The sequence below is a fragment of the Lemur catta genome, chromosome 5 (assembly GCF_020740605.2).
Source record: "Lemur catta isolate mLemCat1 chromosome 5, mLemCat1.pri, whole genome shotgun sequence".
Classification (NCBI taxonomy): Eukaryota; Metazoa; Chordata; class Mammalia; order Primates; family Lemuridae; genus Lemur; species Lemur catta.
In genome coordinates, this window is record NC_059132.1 from 95,460,636 (window position 1) to 95,471,769 (window position 11,134).

The following is an 11,134-nucleotide window of genomic DNA, read 5'->3' on the forward strand; positions in this document are numbered from 1 at the left end:
GGTTAGCTATATTAATGAAAATTTGTTTCCACATGTGAAAAAGGTCCAGTGATAGACACACATATTCTATCTACTTCTATGTGAATATGAGATGATCTCCTGTATATAACTTTAGTTTTTTAAAATGAACTAACAATTTTTATCATTTTTGCCAATTGTGTATCTAGAATCTCTGTAATATAGATCTCTTTTCAATCAATTTATCTAAGACCTTGCAAGAGAGCTCAATATTGAATTGGGGGCATACTTGTTCCCAGCACAAACTTGACTGGCTAAATATTCAGAAACAGCTTAATTCAACCCCTTTCTAGACTTACTCCCACTAGAATATCATCTCCATTAGAGCAGTACCTGGTTTGTATTATTAATCACTACCACATCCTTAGTATATAAAACAAAACTAGATACAGAGTAAATATTCAGTACATTTTTTTAAATAAATGGATTTCTTTGACCCTACATAGTCTAAGCTTTATTTTGGTACAAAGATAAGTCTATTTATGTATTTATTAATTAATAGAAGATAAGTCTTTTTTCTAAAACTGTTTGGCTTTATTTTTGGAAAAGAAGTGTGTATTTTTTGCATACCCACACGCACAGACACACACAAGGCAAAAGGTAAGCAAAAAGGGGCATCAGATTCTGAAATCTAACCAATTTTTTCTAGAGAAATAGTCTGAGGGGAAAACAGAATCAAGGGCAATGTATTTAATTCAATTTGGCTTCAGTAAGCAAAAGAGAAAACACATTACTCTCCAAGGAAAGAGGTGAAGCATTTGGTCTTGAAGAATCTTGGTGTAGTTTTCAGCCACTTATTTAGATAGAAAATTGCTAAAGGAGCTTTTGTTTTGTTTTTTGTTCGTTAAGAGTAGCTCAACAGACGTAATCGTGGATGCATAATCACAAATATAGAAAACTGCAAGTTAATTCTAAATAAACTCTTTAATTTTATAGACAGGGAAACTGTGGTCACCAGAGGGGGAAGGACTTGCTCAAGGTCGCGGGGAGGGGAGGAAAGCCGGCCCTGGCTTCGCACGCATCAGTCCAGAGCTCTCTCCGCCTCCACAGAGCGCTGTCTCCCGCCCGGGCGGGCCCCGCCTCAGCCCACGCCACTCTTCCCAGGCCCCTCTACCGGCAGGTTGCTCTGCTGGTAGGAGACGGGGTCACCAGGGTGCAAGTCACCCAGGTCTGGCCCTTCTTCTGCATAAAGACGAAGAGGTCATCCGGGAACTCTTTCCTTTCAGAATCACCTTCAGGTGCCTGTAGCCCGGCAAAATCTCGAGAGATCTCTCTTCCCCGGCTTCCATCTGCGTCGTCACTCCAGGCTTCACCACGCTTCTGCTTGGGCTGCTCGTCGGAGTCCAGCTCGGCTGCCCTGCTGTGAAAATAGAAGGTGGAGCTTTGGTGGCGTCTTTGGTGTTGGCTTTAGCTGGCTGTCCGTGCGGTGAGAGCCCTGATGCTGGCAGGGGATTGGACACTGGTGCCCCTCGGGGGTCTTGGCGAGGTGCGTTCTGCGCATGAAAATATTTGGAAGCAGCCTGGGTTTCTTTCTCAATCACGCCTGCAACTTCGTCATCCCCATCCTCATCTTCCAAACCTCCTACCTCTTCTTCAGGCTCCGAGTTCGCATTGCCTGGTTCAAAAAACTTGGGCCACTGCTTTGGCTGGTGGAACTCTGGCTAAGGGACCCAGCACAGGGCTGCCAGAAGGCCTTCCAGGTGCGGCAGAAAGGAGAGTGGGCTGCCCGACCAGCATACGAGAATGGGACCTCTCATTTGCAGGCCTTGCTTCTCTCTAGCAGCTACCTGCAGAGGAGCCAGGTGCAGCTGCTTCTCTCTAGCAGCTACCTGCAGAGGAGCCAGGTGCAGCTGCTTCTCTTTAGCCGCTTCTGTTGATGATGATGATGATGAAGGTGCAGCTGCTTCTCTTTAGCCGCTTCTGTTGATGCTGCTGCTGCTGCTGCTGCAATGGCTCCATTACTGCCTCAGGGTTCACCCAGAGATGGACATGGCTAAACCTGGGTGCAGCCCACTGGGCACACCGGGTCTAAACCTGTGCGGGGCAGTGGAGGAGGAAGCTGATCAACCTCAGGCGCCGCAGCTGCATCTAGGACTCCGGACTCCGGGTAAGTCTTGCCTCTAAATTTTATGTCCCCTCACTCACAAGATCTTCTCCTTCCTAATCCAGCCGTATACTCTCATCATCATACCCCTTAACTGCATCTTCTCCAAACCCTCAGTTTCTAACATCTGCTCTCCTAAATACTGCCTCTTAACCTTAAATAAATAAACATGAAAAATAATTTAATACTTGCTAAAAACTACTAAAAAACAAAAGAAATCAAAGAATCCAAAATAAGAACATTAATCAATAACAACAAATAAACAAAAAAAAAGTAAGAGAACAACAACTAAATAAAGTTCAATCCTGGTCCTTCAGGCAAAAATTTTTTAAAGAACACTATTGGCAAACAGCTAGATATAACTCTATTAAAAAGTGGTGGTAGTGAAGGGAATGTGGGTGAGGGAGGATCAGGGGCAAAGCACAACACAAAATTAGAAATAACAAGGATAAAAAAATCAAAATAGAGGGAATTTTTTAAAAATAAGAGAATTTCGTTGTACAACTTGATGCAAATTAATTTGAAAACCTATGTAATTTTTTCTCTTGCCCTCCCTCAAAAAATTGGCCTACACAGATCAATTAACGTTAAAGAAATAAGAAAAGACTGGGTATTTGTTTATTTTGGTTATTGACTGAAGTGTTTTCTGTAGGTAAATGAGGTTAAATTGCTCAATAGTTCAGATTTTCAACAAGTTGTTAAAATCTTCAAAGTGATTTTGAGTTTCTCTTTCTCCTTTAATTCTACCATATTCACTATGCGTATTTTGAAGCTCTGTTATAGTATACAGACTGATCTTGAATTATTATATCTTCCCATAGAATGGACTCTTTTATTGTCTTGAAATGTCTCTTTTTTCTCTAGTATTACCCTTTGTCTTAAGCTTTTTCTTCTGTTTTGTTTTGTTTTTGCCTTGTATTTATACGATAGCTATCTTTTGGTTTATGCATGCACGGTATAGACCTTTTTCATCCTTTTGATCCTCTCTGTATCTCTGCAGTCCAAATGTATCTCCTGCAAACAACATATAATATGGATTTTATATCTTTATCCAGTTAAATTTTGTCTTTTAATTGAATTTTAGTCCATTTATATATATTATAGTTCCTGATGTATTTGTGTTTAATGATATATCTTGCTGTTTGTTCTATGTGTTTCATTTCTTTATTTCTCCTTTCATGCATTTTTAGAATGACACATTTTAAAAATTCCATATCTTCTATACTAGATTTTTAGTTGCATATCCTCATACATTTCTTTTAACATTTCTATAAAAATGGCAATGGACACCCCTTAATTTTTTTCTCCTTCATTCATTGTGGAAAGATGGCTGGTACAGCTCCTGGCATTCCAGCTGAATTTCAGGCAAGGAGAAAAGGTCATATCAGCCATTGGTCCTTGGTCCTTTTTTTATCTTTGGGGGCGCTTTATAAGCTTTATATTTGGTGTATAATACAATAAATAATAACTAAATAAATGTGTGCAATTTGATAAGTTTGTATGTGTATACACACACCCATGAAACCATTGCCACATTTAAGATAGTGAAAATGTCTATCATCCTCAGTATTCTCTCTTACCTCTTAGTAATCCTTTCTTCTTGCCCCTCTCTCTATTAATTGGACAATCATTGATCTTTCTGTCACTGTAGATGAATTTGCATTTCCAGAATTTTATATAAATAAAAATATATACTATGTACTTTTTTTGGCCTGCATATTCATTTTCACTGTGCATATTTGAGATAAATCTGACTTGTTGTGAGCCAATAGTTTATTCTTCTTCATTGCTGAATAGTATTTCATTGTATTACACACCACAATTTGTTTATCCATCCATTTCTTAATAGTGAAGGAGCTCAGGAAATATCACCCCAAAATATGACTCACTGGTATAAATAGTATTTTGAATTAAAGACCCTTAAAGATCAACAGACTTTGGAAAGGGCTTTTCCTCTATCTGCATAAACCAGACAGACCAATGAAAAAGAATAATTGATTTCCCTTCCCGTCCTGTCATCTCAATATATTGTGGAAAAGAAGATCAAGAATGTAACCAGATCTGGCCCAAATAATTTTAAACATAATACCTGTCTGCCAGGTTAATTTAAAAGTCAATCTGTTTCCCTCCCTCCCTCCATCCATTCATTCTCCCTAGCAACCATTTATTGCCCCTAAACAGAATTACCTGTTTTCCTCACTTTCCTCCTTCCTCTAAAAGGAGGGTATATAAATTTCTTGACCCCACTGGGATATTGGGTAATCACTCTGTGATTCTCCCCATATGAATGGTAAATAAACCTATTTCTCTTACATCTACCTTAATGGTGACTTGATCTTTCAGTGAACCTTCTGGGGTGAAGGGAAATTTCCCTTCATCCCCACAACAACCATTTGGGTTGTTTCTAGTTTTTGGCTATTACATATAAAGCTTCTACAAGCGTTCAGGTATAATTTTTTTATATGGGTATATGGTTTCATTTCTCTTTGGTAAATACCTGGGAATGGGATGTCTAGTCATACAGTAAATGTAGGAAAATGTTTTTACATGAAGTTCAAAAACAGGCAAAACTCGTCTGTGGTGACAGAGGTGGTAAGAATAATTAACTTGGGGCTCTATTAATTGAAAAGGAGCATAGGCGCTTGAGTAATAGAAATGTTAAAAATGTATCTTGATCTAGATGATGTTTAAACAGATAAATACTTTTGTAAAATTCATCAATCTGTATACTTAAGATTTGTAGACCTTTAAGTTATACCTGAGTTAAAAAACAGTAGAAATAAAAACAAAAGCAAAAATCTGTCAAAAACATTTATGTTTATTCTCATAAATATATACTAGATATTTAATGGTATTAATAGATAATCATCTAGATATGATAAAAATACTTGTGGTTTTATATAAGGTGTCTGTATATTTTAGAGATACATACCGAAGTATTTGTTAATGAGAAGATATAATGTCTAAGATTCATTTAAACCAGTGTACGTTAATATAACTAAAACAAGATTGGTCATAAATGTTGAATCTAGATGATGGATTCAACATTGGATTATTTGTTTTATTCTATCTACTTATGTGTATATACATATATGTTTCAATTATACAGGTTTGTTTTTTAAAAGATTATTTAGTTCCCATGTTAATGCTCAATACTAGCTTCTGACCTTCCTTCTGAAATAGGTTGGTGCAGTCTCTGCACTCTCCTGGCTGTGCCTCTCCCATTAATAGTGGTAACAGTTGTTATTTATTGACTTCTTGGAAATTACCAGGCTCTGAAATAATTGTTTTATATATATAAAAACTAGCTAGCTATTTTTCTAGATAGACAAATTAATAAATAAATTAAATCCTCACTTCTCCCTCTTCCAAATCAGGTAAAAAGAAGTCATCCTTTGCTTAAATTTCTTAATCTTGTGAGGATTGACAGAATGAGATTGAGAGAAAGCATTAAAAGCATCCATAAACTATTTGATTGATTTAGTTGTAAAGGAGCTTACAGAAAAGATTGGAAAAGGTGAGGAGAAAGGCAAGGAATAACCAGAGCCAGACATGGATTCAAAGCAAAGAACTGGAAAGTCTGGGAGAAAAAATAAAAAAGGGAGTTGGGGTCAGCTAGCCTCCTGGCACTGGGGAAAATGTTTTTTTTAAAAAAGTTAGTCCTGTATTATGAAGGAAACTTCTCCTTGGCTTTGTTTTACCCTGCAATAAAATTTTAAAATTGTTTTTAAAATACCAGCAGTGATCAGCCACACAATACATTTATCTCCTTATATTTCCAAGCAAGCATATTAAAGTCTCTGACAAGTCCTGATTTAAAACAAACAAACAAAAAAGGATCTCAATTACTTTTTAACTCAGAAATTCCCATACTCATTTGGCCACACTTCCCTGGACATACACATTCAGGTTTTTGGCTCTGAAGGAAACTAGAAATATTTTACCCCAAATATGACATTTTGGCACACTGGACTGCCTGAAAAAGGCCCAAAGGCTCTCTGACCTTTCCCCACCCCAATGCCATTGACTCTCCCCAAATCCTTGAGGTTTCTTTATATGCCTGAGATCCAGACCCACCTGTTAGGTTGGGACGAGGAGGAATGGGAACAGATGCTTTGTCTAGGGGGTTTCTATTGAGAAATAGATGATGTTAGGAGATGCTTTGTCTACTAGGAGGAACATATTGACCAGAAGAGGGGCTTCCAAGAAGGAACAGATGATTTGTCAAGGGGTCCCCAAGGACTGAACAGATGTTTGGTGTATGATAGGGGGTCTCCAAGGTCTGACCAGTTAGAAAGAGGTAGAAAGGACACAAAGTGGAGATATGATCAAGGCCACAAATGAGGGTCTCTGGAGCATGCACACAAGAAAGGTGACAATATCCTCAAGTGACCTACCCTCAATAACATAGTAAAAATCACACCCACCAGTGCCAGGACAGTTTACAAATGCCATGGCAATGCCCGGAAATTGCCTTACAAGGTTAAAAATGGGGAAGGTTCCTAGTTCCAGGAATTCTCCATTCCTTTCCAAGAAAAACCATGAATATTCCACGTTCGACGTAACATAAAATTAGGGAATCAGCATAAAAGGGAAAATCTTGTTGAACTAAGGTTCTCCTTCTTCTCTGGAATGTACTATGCTTTAGTAACTTTGGCACTTTGCCTGCTTGCATCTGCTTGGTCTGCTCATTTGCTTTGCTGACTTGGTACCAGGAACCATTCTTTGGTACTGGGAACCAAGAACCAGGGAACACAGACCTGACATCTGATCCCTACACCTGACACACCTAAGAGAACAATTAAATTATTTTTTTCCCCGTGCCTGTAAGACCGGGGATGTGACCACACCAGAACAGACTCTTCAAGAAGATAATGTCCGGTTTCTCAGGCTCATTTAAATTCCAAAGGGAACTATTTGCCAGTTAATTTTCATTCCCTATCCATTCATCCTCTCTTATAATGTTTTATTTTCCCTTAACAGAATTCTTCTTTCCCCCTCCCATGATAACCCATTTTATCAGAAAGGCATAGTAGCTTCTGAACCCTGTTGGGAGGTTGAATCCTCATTTTCTGAGGCTTCCCATGTATACACGCTGAATAAATTTGATAATTTTTCTCTTATTAATCTGCTTTATTGTGAGTTGATTTTTCAGTGAACCTTCTGAAGGTGAGGGGGAAATTTTCTTTTCACCCCAACAGCCCCTATGATGATCTCTGAAGTCTAGAGGTTGGAATACACTTTGGGATGCCCTTTCTCAGATTTCTAATCCATTCAATGTGTGCTTTTGTTCAAAACATCGTTTCTTCCCAGTACCAGGATTTTGCCTGGTCTTTGCCTCTCCTTATCTGCAGCTCAGCCTGTGACCATCCAAATTCTTTTTTTTTTTAATTTTATTTCAGGATATTATGGGGGTACAAACATTTTGGTTACATGTTATGACTTTGCCTCACCCAAGCCAGGATTAGAGGTGTGCCCTTCCCCCATACAGTGCTCACCACATCCATTAGTTGTGAGTTTACCCACCCCCACCCCCCAACCCCCAATGAATATTACTACCATGTGAGCACCTTAGTGTTGATCAATTATTGCCAATTTGATGGCGAGTACATGTGGAGCTTATTCTTCCATTCTTGTGATACCTCACTTTGGAGGATGGGCTCAAGGTCTGTATAGAATAATAGGTGTTAGATCACCATAAGATTGGTGTTTCTCTGATATCTTTAACAGCCCGTATTTTTAAATAGCCTACTTTACTCTTTGTTTTTTTTGTTTTTTTTTGCTATCAGTAAATATTCCAATTAGATTATCTTTCTGGAAAGTTCCACGTCTAAAATTCTATGATTTTTTTGATTTTATGAAAAAGTGTTGCTTCATAGGATCACAGTGACACTGAGAATAATTATTTCTAAGGGTGAATTGGGAAGATTTCTTTTAATAGCACAAAAAATATGCTACTGTTGGGTTTGGCAATCTCGTTCTGTGTTCTGGGTTCTTGGCTCTTGGCCAAACAATGATCAGATCCGGAAAAGTAAGGCAAGCATGAGGTGAAATTTATTGAGGGGGAGAAAGGTAGGATTACAGAGCAAGAGCAAAATATACGTTTACAGAGCAATATACATCACCATTGGTGATGACTGGTCGTAGCAAAAGAGGACTTGGTAATGGTCTGGGTCTAGTTTTATAGTGTCTGGTTTGGGCCCTCCTCGTGGCTCAGATGTCACCATAAAACCACTTTGATTGGACAGTTGCAAGTTATATGACCCGAATCTTACTATGAATGCAGATCTCTCAAGAGCCTCTCTGAAAGCCAGTTGTTCTAGGTCCCTTTCCAGACCGTACTGTACAAATGCTGATTGGCCCACGGGCTAGAGTCCTCTGTATTCTTTGGTGCACTGAGTTCTGATTGGCAGATTCATAGGGTATTCCCTCCTCCCCCAGGTGTGGCAGTTGCCCACCTCGTCCCCAGGAGGGGCCAGAGGTCCCTAGCTGTCTACCTAACACTGCTGCAATTAGCTTTATAACTCAAGTAATTGTGGGTATGCTTTTCACTAAATTACCTTGGGAAATTATTTTTTAAATAGCAGTAAGAAAGCTGGTACTATGTCATTGATGAAGCTGGAATAATAACACTTTGACAAATTTATGGCTTCAGCTCAGACATACAGGTGCCTAGATCAGAATATTTGGTGGTAAATGTCCATAGTCACAGGAACAATGGTGATCCTTTCATAATTTCAGGGTGATTGTTCAGTTCAGCAGTTTGGCATCTTTAGCTTTAACCCCAACCTTGGCATACTGTACTGTGTGTTCAACTAGTGGACATTTTCATTTTAAAAATGGCCACAAATGTCTAAAATTCAACTGATTATCTATCTTTTGTCAACACAAATGTCTTGCTACCATTTAAATTTCTAAAAAAAAAAAAAATTCCTATATATATTTATAAAGTCTTATTCCTTTGGTGAGGTAACTTTGGAGATAGCAATATGTACACTGCCCAATTGTAGGACTTCATGTGCAAAAGGACATATAACTATGGCCTTGCATAAGGTAGAAAGGAAATGAAAGCCCATTCCCAAGGAGGTTGAGATTGAACTGGACAGTCTGCCTGGGAAAAGGAAGGAACACCACAGTTGTCAGGTAAATATTACAACTTCAGCTTTTATTTTAAAAAATGGCAACAGAATCTATAAAAAGTTACTGAAGGCAATGTTTCCATGGTAAGAAAAAATGTACATAAATAACTCCTCCATGGAAGGAGACTCTAAATACGGAGCCAAAAATTAACAGAATGCAGCGTTTCTATTTTCATGGTATTTCATGTCAGGAAAGTCCCAGACTGTCACTGTTGAGGATTATCTACTTTTAAAATTGTCATTTAATAGCAAAGAAATGCCTTTTGTGGGTTCTTGATTTTAAAAAGATAATCAATCCTTCTTCAGAAACATTCTCAGATCCAAATCCATGTAAATGTTCTAACAGAGTATCCTTTCAAAATGGAGATGCAAATATTTACAACTCATTCCAGTGTAAACAACATGATGACAAATATAAGTGCATATTTTAATTTGATTTGAGGAGACATTTTTCTTCTAATGCTGAAGATATCAAAATATGAATTTCTTTTTATAAGACACGAAATACTTTATTTCCTTGAATTTAAAAAAATTCTGTATTTGATCTTGCAAATATACACAAATTCTACTACCCAGCTACTTAATATTTTCCCTGTTAATCCATGTGAAATCATTCACGCATTTTTAAATCCTTGTATGCAAAGTTTAGAAATGTCACTAGCACCAGTGTCACCTGGGAGCTTGTCATAAATGCAGAATCTCAGGTCCCAGCTCAGAGAGACTGAATTAGAATCTGCATTTTGACAAGATCACTTGGTGATTCTAATGAACATTTAAGTGTGAAAAGCCATGGTGTAGATGACAGTGGTAGCAGCAAGAAGCAGTCTGGTTGGGATAATTAAAAAATTTGATTACGTAAGTGAATTTTAAATAAGACTGGTGGAAATAAGTCATTTCTGGATCTAAGTCAGTTTATTCTGGCTCAAGTCTTATTATTTAACTGCTTTCTCAATTTTACCATACTATCTAGCTAGTAAAGTGTTTTCTATATTATTTGGCCTTCATATTTTCATATTTGGGGTTGGAAACCACAAATTATCTTTCAAATTGTGAAGAACATTAAAAATCTTAGATAAAAGTGGTCTTGAATTTACTGGGTTTTAGCTTTCAGTAATTATGTAAGACATTAGGAAAAGTTGCTCAGAGAATATGGGTTATCATCTCTTTTTTTTATGTTCACAATGACCCCTGCTCTACAGTTCCTACAGGTGGGAGACCTAATAGATGTTCATCTCAAACCTTTTCCTAGCCTCAAAGCACAGCACTGCAATGTGGTGCAATTTCCCATTCTTTGATCAGTTCCATGTAATACCAAGGAAAAATTGCTTTCTCAGCTTTGGATATCCTGACTTTAAAATCTCTTCGGTCTCTTGCCAGATCTAAAATGGAATGGGTTTGAGTGTGAGTGACATGAGTGAGAAGTGACTAATCTCTGCCACCCATCATTTTGAAGTTTGCAAAATTAACTCACTTTCTCTTTGTCAATGTAGATGGAAAGAATGAGACAGTTGTAGAAATACACACTATTTCACTATAAAGTTCGTTAATTATGCTCTCCTCTATTTTCTATTTGTAAAGATATTTGATAGTCGTTTCTGTTAAGAATTATCCCAGTTTTCATTAGTGAGTTTTGCAGCTGCTTGGAGTTCCTGGCAGGCACCACTGTTTAAGACCCTGTAAGTCTAAAATGTTTTCCCTAAAGTTTCAGTTCATATTGAAAACAGACACACACTCTTGAATGTTTAAAGCAGAATTGTTTCTGGCCAAATTTTCAGTGTCAACACAAAATACTGCAGAAGAAATTACATTTTAGTTTTCATTTTTTTGGAGGAACTCAAAACTCAAGAGAGAAAGAATAAAAAGGAAGAGAAAG

General features: G+C 37.7%; 1 pseudogene; it reads right to left on the reverse strand.

Annotated features, from left to right (window-relative positions):
- Nucleotides 1-1,128: 1,128 nt before the first annotated feature.
- LOC123638826 lies at nt 1,129-2,059 on the reverse strand (annotated as a pseudogene).
- Between the last annotated feature and the right edge of the window lie 9,075 nt (nt 2,060-11,134).